This window comes from Carassius auratus, chromosome 10 (genome assembly GCF_003368295.1).
Source record: "Carassius auratus strain Wakin chromosome 10, ASM336829v1, whole genome shotgun sequence".
In the NCBI taxonomy this organism is placed as follows: Eukaryota; Metazoa; Chordata; class Actinopteri; order Cypriniformes; family Cyprinidae; genus Carassius; species Carassius auratus.
The window spans coordinates 18,055,747-18,071,198 of NC_039252.1; the positions used below are offsets into that span (position 1 = coordinate 18,055,747).

Genomic DNA, 15,452 nt, shown 5'->3' on the forward strand with positions numbered 1-15,452 from the left:
GCCATTTACTGGAAAACATTTAAAATTACAATTTTAAACAGAAGCACTATATGAACAAAGTCATTAAGTGTCATGTCATTTAGATGAATTAGAATTTAATTTGGGGTCCTGAAATACCCTGAACACTGCACAGAGGTTAAGATGATCATTGCTACATAAATAAAAATTGAAACTCATCCTATTTTGTTTTAATTTTCCCTTACTAAATTATACAATACAATACAATACAATGTTATTTGTTAAGCACATTTAAAACAACCGAGGTTAGCCAAAGTGCTGGACACTGACATAATTAAGTCTTGTTCTAGGAACAGATAAGAGTAGTTGGTCAGCAGACCTCAATGACCTGAGAGGAGCATGCATCATCAGTAGATCATCTATGTAAGCTGGGGCTTGACCATGAAGAGATTTAAAAACAAACAATAAAATCTTAATCTGTATTCTAAAACAAACAGGTAGCCAATGAAGAGAAGCAAGAACAGGCATAATGTGCTCTCGTTTACTGGTTCCCGTAAGGAGTCGAGCGACAGGATTCTGAACTGTTTGCAATATAGAAAGAGAGGCCTGGTTAACTCCTATAAAGCATTATAATAATCCAGGCTAGTGGTGATAAAAGCATGTATAACCCTCTCCAAATCTTTGAAAGATAGAAATGGCTTCAATTTGGTAAGTAGCCTAAGTTGAAAGAAACTAGCTTTTACAACAGAGTTTATCTGTATAGTTACTGTTATACAGTTACTGATGCTATGGACTGTAGGATTACTAACAAAAATTTGTCTCTATACCTCTTTTCTCTTTATTAAAACTTGATCTAGTAGCCTATGATAGAATCGAATGTTTTGCGATCTCCGATGCCTCGAACAAATGATTCGCGAAACGCGATTAGGAGTCGCGATCTGAATCAAAAGTTTTGCGATCTCCGATGCCCCGATCAAATGATTCGCGAAACGCGATTCGGAGTCGCGATCTGAATCAAATGTTTTGGGAACTCCGATGCCTCGAACAAATGATTCGCGAAACGCGATTAGGAGTCGCGATCTGAATCAAAAGTTTTGCGATCTCCGATGCCCCGATCAAATGATTCGCGAAACGCGATTCGGAGTCGCGATCTGAATCAAAAGTTTTGCGATCTCCGATGCCCCGATCAAATGATTCGCGAAACGCGATTCGGAGTCGCGATCTGAATCAAATGTTTTGGGAACTCCGATGCCTCGAACAAATGATTCGCGAAACGCGATTCGGAGTCGCGATCTGAATCAAATGTTTTGGGAACTCCGATGCCTTGAACAAATGATTCGCGAAACGCGATTCGGAGTCCCGATCTGAATCAAATGTTTTGCGATCTCCGATGCCCCGATCAAATGATTCGCGAAACGCGATTCGGAGTCCCGATCTGAATCAAATGTTTTGCGAACTCCGATCGATCAAATGATTCGCGAAACGCGATTCGGAGTCGCGATCTGAATCAAATGTTTTGTGATCTCCGATGCCCCGATCAAATGATTCGCGAAACGCGATTCGGAGTCGCGATCTGAATCAAATGTTTTGCGAACTCCGATCGATCAAATGATTCGCCAAACGCGATTCGGAGTCGCGATCTGAATCAAATGTTTTGCGATCTCCGATGCCCCGATCAAATGATTCGCGAAACGCGATTCGGAGTCCCGATCTGAATCAGTACCATCGAAAAGGAAGCTCTCGCCTTGTTGTTGGCACTGCAAAATGTTGAGGTCTACGTGGGTAACGGTAATATGGGCCCTATTATTGTATACACTGACCACAACCCTCTCCTCTTCCTGTCTCGGATGGCAAACTCAAACCAGAGATTAATGAGATGTTCTCTTATGCTGCAAGAGTATGTTCTTGATATAAAGTATAAAAAAGGAGTGGAGAATGTAGTAGCAGATGCTTTATCAAAAGATCATATGGATGACTGAACCGCTCATAAAATGTGTGGTTTGTTTTGTTTCTCTCTTTTACAAACTAAAAGAAATTATAGTTTGTAACTACGGGTGGGGGTGTTACGTCCGGAGACGAAGTCTTCATTGATTTATATTTTCCTTTAATGTGTGTTTCTTCTTTCCGTGTTTTTTCATGATTTCTCCTCAAACTGCCTGGCAGGTAGTTGATTGCTTCCAGCTGTACCTGCTTACCAATCAAGAGAGAGTCCGAATAAAAGCAGAGCTCCAGCTACCAGAGAGGAGAGAACGTTTCTCCAAGAGCTTTCTCCAGAGTGTTGCCTGTGTTCTGCGCGGCCTGTTGTTTCAGCTGGTGGTTGTTGAGCTGCTTAGTGTTCTGCTTTGGGTATTGTAGTACTTTTGTTTCTTTATTCATTGTGATATTCTTCAATACTTAACTTTTGTTATTTTAGTTAGTTTGTAGCTGCTTTTATTAACATCTTTTAGCGGCGACTTTAATGTTTGCCTACTTGTGTTGTGTTTTTGTTTTGGGCTAGGAAGGGAGCTAGGGTATAAAACCGTTATTGGTTTTCTTTTTCTTTTGTTAGTATAGCTACAGGGAATTAACTTCAGTTAGCTTGTTTTGACCTTATCCTCTCCTGAAGTTTTTTTTTTTTTTCTTTTCTTTTTTTGTACGTGTTCCACGAGCTGTAAAATAAAATATTTTTCTGGACAACTGTGGCAGGACTCAGAGAGGACTTACAATATTTTACTCTGGTTGCTTCCACATTTACCCCTAGACATATGATGCACATTTAAGTGTTTCTATCGTCGTTTATGTGCATCTTTTCTTCCCAGATAAGAAATGTATCCTACTGTGTTGAATGCTTTTTTTTTTTTTTTTTTTTTTTTTTTTTATGATGCACATTTTTATAATTTGTATTAGTTTCCATCAGGTGTTTTTTTTTTTTATCTGATATCCCAAAGTGGGCATAAAAATTGGTGGATGGAAACATAGTAAGACCGCAAACAATCCTCTTACTAAGTGTTTGTGTCTTGTGTTCTAGTATAAATATCTGAATATTCCTGAATCAAGATGCATTTACTGTACAAGTAACATTTAATTTTAAAATTTTTAATGATCAAAATGTTGTTAGTTTTGGCTTAAAACTTGCAGAAATATCTGCCAATGGGGGAAGAAAAAGAATCTTGTTTAGCCTTTGAATTCAGATTATTTTTCTTACATCATTGGTAAATATTTTTGCATGTTTTAAGCAAAAACGTACACAATATGGGGTTGTTGTTGTTGGTTTCGAAGTCATTTTACTTGTACAGTAAATTCATCCTGATTCAAGAATGTTTAGATATTTATATTAATGCTGTCAAACGGTTAATCACGTTCAAAATAAGTTTTTGTTTACATATGTGCGTGTACCGTGTATATTTATTATGCATATATAAATACACACACCGGCATGTATATATCTAAGAATTTTATGTTTATATACTATTTATAAATGATAAGAATATATGCATGTAACTATTTTAAAATATATATACAGGCATGTGTGTCTTTATTAATGCATAATAAATATACACGGTACACAAATAAACAAACTTTTATTTTGGAAGCATTAATAGGAAGAAAATCTCTGCATTAATCACTTAATCGTTTGATTCTGATTCATTCAGACATTTCTAATAATGTTGATACAAATGCTAATACTGCACTGATGTTTATAATAAAAGATGACATAATCATTCATAAAAAAAAAAAAAAAAACTTTTAAACCCAGCAAAGAAATAATGGGTGTTGCATTAAGTAATTTATTTTATCATTACATACAGTAAAGTATATTACAGATCTCTTCATACTCTATATAATATTAGATTCATTGGCATATATATTCAGATTTGAGAGGTTAAAGGGCAGAGAGCATGATCACTATACAGCGGATTCCTCACTGCTTCACATCAGCAATAATCTGGGGAAGAAAAAATTATTACGCTCTGTATTCCAGTGCTAATATATGAACATCATGAAACCAAGACATTTGCAGGAGATGTATAATGACCACAGATATTAATTTTTATTATCTACTCAATATGTCTATTTTAGATTTGTATGGGTTAATGCTTAAAATGGGGGGAAAAAATTCTGCCAAAGGTGAAAACTGTTGTTTTTCTGAGCCGCTGACAGATATTTGTTCTTGTTTTAAACATGAACTCATTTATATTTCAGTAAATGCTTCTCGATTTAAGGATGTTCAGATGTTTGAGCTGGAAAACAAGAGGAAGAGCATCATTCTCTGCGGTGAAGAAGAACACCATGACCTTCATCAAATTAAAATCTCTCCTGTTTGTGTCTGAGTCGAACGGTGGCAGGTAAAAGAAAAGAGTAAAAAATAAACCCTGGACAATCTTCCTAAAACATACGTCTGCAGGAGCCTTGATGATTATAAATATGCTTTACCTTTATCACAGTATCATTTCATCAAGCCTTGTGTTCAACTCCATATTTATACTGAAAATAAAAGTAGCTGTGATCATATTCTAGTTAGCCGCTCTGAAATCGAGTGACAGCTGATTGGTTGATTCACAAATGTCTTCACACACAAAGTGCTTCATATTCAAACACAGTTTAGATCAGGGGTCATCAACAATATTTGTTAAAGGGCCAGAATTTTTCTCTGCAGACACTGTAAGGGCCAGATACTAATAATATAAAATACAATTCGAATTGTATCCTAATATGTTATTATTTGATATATTAATTCTAATTCCAAATTTGTTATATTTTTACATATTACCTGTACTGCAGCGAGCCACCAGGGGGCGATAGCGAAATTTTAGGCTTCATATTTGTGAGGCTGCCAAGCTGTCCATCACTGTCACATGCAGGTCATAGTTTGTGGAGAACACTAGAAGAAATGCCTTCTGAATATATTTAAATTGAAAAAAATGGCACTCTCAAAGAGCCTTAAGTGAAAAGTTGATTCAGAGAACCATAGTTTTAATGAAGAATGGACGTATTCATAGTGCCTACTGTTAGAAATACCTGTGTGCCTCATTAGCTTTTTTTTCTCGTTAGATTTAAAAATAAATATGGAACTGACCCGAATATTCGTTCGGTGGGTTGGTATTCGATTTGAAAATTTGACATTCGAATATTATTTTATTTTTTTGCACATCTGGGAACCCCGCGAAACGGTTCTCATTCTCCCTTAAATAGGGCCGGCGTCTCAGCTGCGTGGCGTGTCCGTTTTTTATTTCGGCTCCCATTTAACAGGTTGGAGTTTGCACACTGAGCCACGCGGAAAACGCGTGCATGCTAGAAATAGAAACGACGCGTGTTCCAGCAAGGGAGTGTTCTCTGGCTAGAGCAGCAGAACAGCTGAGTTTGTATGGACCGAAGTGCATGTCTGAGCTTGTGTTTTGTTGCTTTGACATTGTGGAAAATAGAATAATATAAACAAAATGTATTCGCATTTTTACCCATTATTATTAATCTAAATTAATCTCGTTTTAAATTTAACTTAATTTCGTTTTTTCTTTATTTCAATTTCGTTTTTCTTTATTTCAATTTCGTTTATCTTTATTTAAATTTCGTTTTTTTTATTTAATTCTACCCTTACTATGCCAATTTGTTAGTCAGAAAAATATAAGACTACCTTAAAAGTATTGCTTAATTTAATAGACCTGTGTGTGTGCGTTTTATATCATTAGTGCAGTGCCCGTTCTTTTTCAAATGACTTAAAACAGCCACACACTTCATTCATTTTACATCGCAATATATTGTTGAACACATTCAAAGAAGGAATTCTGTCTAGTTGAGCAATCGTTTGAAATTCATTCCACTGCCAAGGAGCAGAGTAGGAGAAAGCTGATTTTCCATTCTGAGTGTATCCTAGGTACTTCTAATTTAATGCCAATCGATGATCTAGTGTTAAAGTTCTTTTTATACAGGCATAGTAATGTAATTTGGCAGCATACCCAGCAATGCCTTTACAGTAAATACTAATATATGTGATTTCCTTCTTTGATGTAAGGACGTCCAGCCTACACGATTATATAACAAACAATGATGTGTAGCCTACGTGAACAAGCATTTGTTATAAAACGCAACGCAGCATGATAAATACAATCTAATCTTTTTAATAAATATATAGAAGCATGCATATAAATAATATCTCCATAATCAAAAATGGGTAAAAAAGTACTATGAATAATTTTCTTTCTAGCTCCAAAGGAAAAACATTTTTTTTTGCCGAAAAAGAAGGCCCAATCTTGGTTTTAATCTTTTTACTATTAATCAATATGAACATCAAATGCCGACTTCTCGTCTATCCATATTCCCAGATATTTGTATGTTGTTACTCTCTCTATATGCACGTCATCAACAGTAAGAATAGACGGGGCAGTGGTCATGGAACGACTACTTGAAAAACAATGTACTTAGTTTTTTACGCTGCAAAGTAAGAGAATCCTGTAAAATTTCAATAGCTTGTGAGAGAGAGGCTGCTGCTGAATAAATTATTGTATCGTCAGCATAAAAATTTAACTTTTTTATTCCCTGCCCTAATTCATTTATAAAAATAGCAAAAACAGTGGTGCCAGTAAAGAACCTTGCTGGACACCCTTCTCAACTGTTAATACTGATGAATCATAATTAGCCTATCTATAGCAACACATTGCATACGATCAAATAAATAATTTTGAAACCAACTCAAGGCCGAGTTACAGAGGCCTATACTTTTAAGCCTCTGCAACAGTAAGCCATGATCCACTAAATCAACAAACAAAGCCGCACAATGCTGTCCCTCATCGAGAGCGGTGATTAAATCATTAATAACAAGTGTAGTAGCTGTTATCGTACTATGGCCCGCTCTAAATCCTGACTGAAATGCGTTCAAAATATTTCGACTAGCAAGGTTTCATTTGATCATTTACTATAGATTCAAAAACCGGTAATTTAGAAATAGGGCGATAATTATTCAAATCAGAAGGATCTCCTCCTTTTAATAATGGCATAACCATAGCTGATTTCCAAGATGTTGGAATTTCATTAGTGGATAGACTTAAATTAAAAATTGATGCAATAGGTTCAGCAATAATATCCGCAGAAACTTAAAAAAAAAACTTATTCAATTTTATCAAATCCACCTGATTTCTTACAGTCTAAATTTGAAAGTAATTTATTAACTAAGGTGGGCAATATAGGAATAAAAGAAAATAAATCTGATTCATTATAATTTGTCGTCTCATCAATTTCCTGTTCATCAGTGATCAACGAATTGTTTGTACCGGTTATCAAACTTGCTGAAACAAAATGATTATTACAAATATTAACAATATCAGCCTTGTTTGTAATTAATCTCCGGTCCACTTTTAAAACTTTTGGAAAGTCAGCAGATTTATTTGTCCCTACAAGAGATTTTGTTAATTTCCAAAATTTAGAAGGATCGTTCATGTTATTATTAATTAGAACTTTTTATCAATTTTTAACTAATATACCTCATGTTTTTGTTGCGATAGAAGTTTTTTGTAATGAGTTGGTGAACTTATCAATTGTTCCAAACACAAGGAGTTACATATGTCCTTAAATGAATCCGATGACTGAGTCAACCAGTCCAGTTTAAATCTCCCATTAAAACTAAATCAAAGTTAGACCAACTGTGCAACATATCTGTAAGCAATGACATTGCCTCACTTGAAGCTGAAGGCGGGCGGTAACAACCGACCACCATCATGTCGGACCCATTAGGTAAAAAAAAAATTAATAGCTAAATGTTCAAAACATTTTTAAATACTAACTGAATCGGTACAAATACAATTCATATTTATTTTAGTATAAATTGCAACCCTTCCTCCTTTTTTGCTACGATCTGCTCTAAAAATATTATAACCATTAATATGCACCATATTATCTGTAATTTATTTTTTCAGCCAAATCTCTGTGAGAATTATGATATCAGCATCGGTCGATTCTGCCCAGATCCGAACTGCGTCCAACTTATTTACCAAGCTTCTCACATTAAGATGAAAAATCGTAAACCATTACTTGATTTTAGTTCCTCTGGTGTTTGAAGCTGAGCCAACTCTGGGCCTGGGTTGGGATGAATGTTACCTGAAAGCAGCAGCAAAAGCACAAACCACTTTCTCTTCCCCGCTGCAGATAGATGTAGCATAATGGGTCAGTTGTCCATTTCCTCTGACCAACAGGCAGAACAACCTTTGTGGTGGATCACCAATCCAAACGGGCCATAAAGAGGAAAGTTCAAAGCTTCTCAGCGACACAGCCAAATCTCTGGTTCGTTCTCCAGCGGTCTCAGCACTTGATACCCACAGACACAGCCCAGGTATGTGACCCTCGTGACCAACAGACGACATTTCATCCACACCAACCATGAACGGCTCCCCGATCCGCTCCGTAGTGGCTTTTTTACGCGAAACCCATAGACATGGCGCAGGTCTCCCGTTCAACAGCGAAAGGCCATGCATTCTCCATATCATGGAGCAAAGTAGGCATATCGGTATAAAAGTCCACATTTTTTCAAACATGGGATGTTTCCAGTCTCCAATTAATTTATAGAAATAAAATTAAGTGGCATAAACAAAACACTAGTAATTAGTAATCTTCAAAACGATTTAAAAGACTAACAAACTAACACAAAACCTACACATGTGGCCATCTTGGAAAGTGTTGTATTAATGAGCTGATTGTAGTTTACTAAAAGTTAATTAATTCTCGCGTGTCCATCTATATTGCACCAAATGCGACACTGCACTCCCTTGTGAAGCAGATTGGATGAACGGTTCTCGAAATAAATAAAAAAATGCAAACGGACATACAGAAACAGATTCCTGCCTTTATTAGAGAGAAAGATATGTTAATTACTACCGAAGCTTCGAAGCTCAAAAAATGGTATTCGGGCCAGCCCTAAACTTTTTCCTCTTACAAGGCTATTCCTGAATTCAGTATTATTCTGGGGGCAGGATGGAAATCTCTGTCGGGCCGGATTTGACGTTGCATGGTTTAGATTAACACTCATATAACTGTATTGTCTGTGTGAGAGGAATCAAACAATCAAATCCTGCGATCGTTTACTCTTCATCAGCCTGAACAAGTGTTTTTTTTTCTGCTGAACACTAAAGAAGATGTTTTTTTGAGAGCGAACAGTTGACGGCACCCATTGACCTCTATCCTACAGGAAGAAATACTATGGAAGTGAATGGGTACCATCAACCGTTTGGTGTTTAAAGCATCATCTTTTTTAGCATTCAGCAGAAGACAGAAACTCGTACTTGTAGAAACTGATTTTTTTGTAAAGTTGCTTTCCAATGATTTGTAAAGTAAAAAGCACTATAAATTAAATGAAAACTGTACTAAAATTAAAGTAGTAACTTTTTACAGAAAAGTTGAAATGCTAAAATTATTAAAACTGACATAAACATAAAGGCTAAAAAAAAAATTAATTAAACGAATTCCTAAACCTCAAACTGCAACCATGAGGCTAAAAGCTATGCTATGTGTCACTCTGAGTAAGTGCTGTAACAGTTTATAAAGACCTTGATGTTGTTTGGACGCCAAAACCGTGTGTGTGTGTGTGTCTCCTGTCCGTCCTGCAGTGAACACCTGGATGTTCCCGTGTTTGGCTCCTGGGATGATCTGAATCCTCTCAAAGTCCCTCCCCAGGATGATGACGTCACAGTCAGAGTAGTACGCCTGTCCCACGAGCCCCGGACAAAACAACACACACAGTCTGACACTGATAATCACAGAGAGTTCTACATATCATCTGAATCTAATGTTTTGCTACATTTTTTTTTTTTTTTTTTTTAAATCGAGGAATCAGAGTTTTAGATGTTTTCATTTACGGTTAATAATCTCTGCTGCTGCTGTTACACTCACAGTCACGAACAGCTTGAATCACCTGGGCCCGTATTCATAAAGAATCTTAATGCAAAAAGTAGCTCCTAGTGACAAAATACTAAGAAAATTCTTAGAAATATGGGCGTTTACTCTTAAAATAAATAAATAAAATCCTAGTAAAGAAAAAAGTAATTCAGAAAGCATCTTAACCCTTAAAAGACGTCTTAAGGTCAAACTTGTTAGGAGCAAAGACAAGGACTTTTAAGAGGCTTAAGAGTTTCTTTAGAAGAGGAGAAAATGACAGAAAGACGAAGAGGCAGAAGAAATGTGTTGCAGACATTGGATGACAGTGAGTTGATAAGACGCTATAGATTATATAATAATTTATAATTTAATATATAAATTAAAGTAATCACTACATTACAATATTTGGCAACTGGGAAAATGCCACAATGTAATAGTGATGATTTGGGTCTGTCACAACCTTCTGTAAGCAGAGTGATCACACAAACAATTACAGCACTTTCAGAACATCTTATTGTGTCGAAGTTCATTTCGTTTCCACTGGACATTCCCACCTTGCAGGCTCAAAAAACTGCATTTATGAATATAGCAGGCTTATAGGTGCGCACAAGCAGGGGGGTGAACCGTTAATAGTTTGTGCTATACGCTCCCATGTCTGCTTCTTGACCCTTGCTGTGACACCCGGCCCGAATTATCCTTTAAGAATGGCCTTGTGTTCATCCACTAACTGGGCTAACAGTAAACACTGTTCCTCTGTCCAGTTTGGCTTTCTCACCCTTCTTGGTTTTGATTCCATGTTTGATACATTAAAACCAACATTCAAACCGCCACTTAAATAGGACAGCAATCACTGTAACTGGAAAGAGTGGAACAATTTTTTTTCATTCTAGGCCAATCAAATACCTTATAGGAAATTACAAGCATGGTAAATAAAAAAATGATTTATATACACACATATAATGTGTGTGTGTGTGTGTGTGTGTGTGTGTGTGAGAGAGAACGGTCAAATAGAATAAATTACACATGTAAATTCAAAGTGAGAATTAGAATAGACCCTATACTTAAAATCACTATTTTTTTTTCCTTCTTGGACAACCAACCAATCACAGTCTTCAAAAGATTGTGTCATACATAGCAATGGGGTCAACCCCGCCTCCTCACTAAGGTGAAAGTTTTTGTCTTTTCATTATTCAGAGTTTCTCTCAGATCGGTCCCGAATCGCTCTTAAGCTAAGACTCCTACGTAAAAGTTTTTAAGCTAAATTAAGAGTTTTCTGAGAGGATTCTTAGAATCTTTATGAATACGGGCCCTGGACTTTTTGAGTCAAATATTTTAGTAAAAAATTTTTACCATTCTTATTTTATATTATTTCTTAACATATCAGACAGTATCTGCCTTCATTTTGCATGCATCTTGTTCTTTTCTCGCTTATAAACTTTTTGTTGCTCTTTTTGTTGTGTTGTTTTTTATCCTCATTTGTAAGTCGCTTTGGATAAAAGCTTCTGCTAAATGAATGAATGTAAATGTAAACTTATCAAATCATGGCTTCGTTTCCTTACATGAATATCGAAATATTCAACTCAAATAAACGCTTGTATGATGCAGTATTAGAATTAAAATTTTATTTGGGGTCCTGAAATAACCTGAACACTGCACAGAGGTTAAGATGACCATTGCTACAAAAATAAAATAACAAATGAAACTCATCCTATTTAGTTCCCTTAATAAATTATACAGTTACTGATGCTATGGACTGTGGGATTACTAACAGGCTATTAACAAAAATCTCTAAACCTCTTTTCTCTTTATTAAAAGTTGATCTAGACAAGTACATGATAGAATCAAATGTTTTTAATCAAATCCGCTCGAAAGACCTGATCTCAAATGATTCGCGAAACGCGCTTTGGAGTCCCGATCTGAATCAAATGTTTTGCAAACTCCGAAGCCCCGATCAAATGATTCGCGAAACGCGATTCGGAGTCCCGATCTGAATCAAATGTTCTGGATCCACCTTCAAGTCGCCAAACCCACGTGACTGTCAAATTCAGAGGATCAGCTCCGCCTCATTGCGGCGCCGTCAAACAGCGGATCCTGAGCGGACCTATGGCGTGCATCAGTCGAGAATTTCTTTGCTGGGACACGGTTGCGCTGAATCCTCTTTTGTTTTGAGTAAGTATTGATATATTATTGCGACATTCACAGCATTGGTTTTTAAATCATCTTATAATGATTGTAAGGCGTTGTTTGATATTAGGACAATTTTAACATGTTCACTCGTGGATAATGGTTTAGCGCTAGCTTCTAGCTAGCTGTGCATTATTAAGTTTGCATTTTTGTAATTTTGGTCTCGTTTGTGTGTATCTTCCTCTTTATAATAAAACTTAAGCTTCAGCAATTTAATCACTGTTTGAGTTGGTTCAGACATTATGCCGCCTGTTTGAATGTCAAAAAGTGCGGGCTTATATGCTAATGTTAGCCACCGTCAAGATCGCTAACACGTGACCAACTGGGTGGCAACGTCATCAGAACGCAAAGAACTATGGGTATGTTTGGCCAGTTAACATTAGGCTTGTTCGACTTCATGCAGTTTTGCGCAAACCGATCGTCGGCTGACTTGAAGCAGTGCATGCCGGTTAGAAATTTTGTCCGACTTGATACAGCGCTGACGCCACGTGACTGTGACGTGTGCCGTCAAAGTACCACGAGAGCGATTCGAGAGTAGCCGGAGAACTCAGCCAGCGCAGCTTCTGAAGAGCGGCTGCACAGATTCTGATGACGACACAACTGATCCACGATTGGCTGGATTCACTGATGACACAGATGACGTGCGTTTCAAGTTTATTGCGAGTCGGCTTCAGTTTCAGAAATTCTCATATGGACTTTTAAAACAGTTCAATACGTTTTTATGTCGTCTTCATCTTATAAATCATATTTATTAAATATTGTTTTACTGTATTTACTTTATTGTTAATATAAAGTTTGTGTATGTTTATTTTGCATGACTTTCTTTTTTATACAGACCTTTTACAGTATTCAGCAGCATAACCTATTCAAATGAGCATTTTTAAGAACTAAAATGTTAATCTTAAAAGCATACAATCTAATGTGGTCATAAATGTATGCTCCTATACAAATGATACATAATACATTATGTTCCTCCATTTGTTTGGTGTCTTCATATTCTTTAGTTTATTTTGCTGTGTTTATACTTCACCTGCATGTGGTTAGCAAACTGCTAACAACTTGCTGTAACTTCAACTTAACAACATTCAAGACCCTTCCAAAACACCACTTATACACACATTAAACGCGATCAAGTAAGCAATCGCCACGTGATCTGCCATGACTGACGTAATTGCAGCAAACTACGGGAGCCACAACGTGTCCGGCTTCATATCTCCGCTTGCAGCTCCTCCCCACCTGCACGCGGCTATTCTCGCCGATCGGTTGCATCCAGCCACAGTCGATGTCGAACACACCTATTGTCTGGCATAGCAGGCTAGTGTTCTGGCATGAATATAATGAATCATTTGCGTGAAAAATAGAATATAATCTTAAAAAATGCAGCTGGCTAAAGAACGTTTAACATTGTCGGACCATAACGCCTAAAACTAAATCCTAATGCAAAGATGAGATATGACGACAAAATAAATAGAATCAAAGGACTCCATATTTACGAGCAGATCGACTGGTCAAGGTAACACCCTCCAGCCCAAAAGAAGGGCATGTGAAAAGGCTGTGTTGTGGTGCTTTTTCAGACAGCCTGAAGAGCTTGATGACATGCTTGCTTGCGATAATCAGAACTGTCCTATACAGTGTTTCATTTAGACTGCGTGGGACTCAGCAGCGCACCAGCCAAAGAAGAGTCATGTGTCTGTGACTTATCACCCACAACCTACCTCATACATTTTCAGTTTCTCATCATTTCTATGTACTCTTTATAAATCTAAATGTATTCATCTAAATGTATTTACATGTTAAATATGTAAAGAAACTGAAATTAAGTTGGTTGTTACTACTATTTAAGTTATGTAATTGGGTTTGCAACCAAAGAAGACTGATTTCGCCCAATTCTTCCTTAATACGGATAAAGGAGGCAGAATTTCTTTCAATCTTTGTGTATTTTATTTACAGACATGGCTAAAAAAATACACATGAGAAGAGACATTACAAAATCTTTTGGAAAACAAACAAAAAAAAAACATGTACATATTAGATGTGAGCATGGTGTATAATTCTAACATGACGCCTTCACAACAATACTTGGACACATATTGGTCAAAGCACAGCACACAACCACAATTTTATCCAGCAAAGTCTTCATCTCAGTCTCATGACCGGTGTTCTGTCGATTTGTCCTACGGTAGCGCAAAATTTGAGATATATCCTACCTCATTGAAAAATCCTACTGCTTCGCTCCTGTGACTATACGTAAAGTAACTTTATCGAAGATTCTTATTAGGCAATGGTATAGGCTATTTACAGTGCCAAGAACATCATCAGATTGTCCTACCACTATAAAATAAACATGTAGGATGATTTTACAGCGCAAAATACCTCATTAACCACCATTTTTTTCAACCACTTACCAATCGTTTGTTGGACTACTGGAGTCCATGCTTTGTCTGCTACTACCAACCTACTTACCTGCCTGCTGCCCGCCTTGCTCTGCTTACCTGCCCTGTTTATCTATCGGCTGGAATCCCGTCTCATCCACCTCAAAACAGGTACAATTTAAGTTTCTCTGTGTTGGATAGCTTGTCAAAGAAGCTAAGCAATACGTCCCAGCTAAGAGTGGTCCGCCAATACAGTAGATGATGCTGATGTCACTAGCAGGTGAAGAGAAGCATGATGTCACTAGCTGGTGAGTAGATGATGCTGATGTCACTAGCAGGTGTGTAGATGATGCTGATGTCACTAACAAGTGTGTAGATGATGCTGATGTCACTAGCAGGTGTGTAGATGGTGATGATATCACTAACAAGTGTGTAGATGATGCTGATGTCACTAGTAGGTGTTTACTCCTGCTCACTCACGACAAAGAACTCCCCGCTCAAGCTCGCCGTCTCTTTAAGATTAACGATGGCAGTTTGCACTGTTAATAACCCTGATCTGTGCTTCAGGTGCGTTTCGTGAAGCCGGTGTATCCGGGACAGTCTCTGCAGACGGAGATGTGGAAGGAAGGGAACAGGATTCACATCCAGTGCAAGATGACGAAGCGTTCGGTGTGTGTGTGTTCAGCGCTGATCTGTTCTGGCTCTAGGTGAAGGAGAGCAGAGACGTGCTGCTGACTGGAGTGTATATAGATCCGCAGACGGATGTGTGTGTCAGCGCCGGGTCTCCGCAGGTCTGCACACACACACACACACACATCTGAGACCAGACTCCGAGCACAGCGTGATGATGTGGTTCGTTCACAGAGCCTCGGCCTGCAGAGCGACCTGATGTTCTCTGAGATCGCACGCAGGATCAGAGACGGCGGTCAGGAGCTGGTGAAGAAGGTCAACGCTGTGTTCGGATGGAGATCAGCAAAAACGACAGAACCATCCGAGAGTGGAGTGAACCAGAATATCATTCATTTCTCTTAACACAAGCCAAAGATATCTGCCAAGGGGCGAGGAATATAATTAACTATTAAGAGAATATATTTTTCTTAC

The 15,452-nt window shown here is 37.4% G+C and overlaps 1 long non-coding RNA gene across 1 annotated transcript; it reads left to right on the forward strand.

Moving 5' to 3' along the window:
• The first annotated feature begins 11,896 nt into the window (after positions 1-11,896).
• Positions 11,897-15,388, forward strand: LOC113110489 (uncharacterized). Its single transcript, XR_003293159.1, has 3 exons — positions 11,897-11,964; positions 14,409-14,522; positions 15,216-15,388. It is a non-coding gene; the product is annotated as an uncharacterized LOC113110489 (long non-coding RNA).
• The last annotated feature ends 64 nt before the right edge of the window (positions 15,389-15,452 follow it).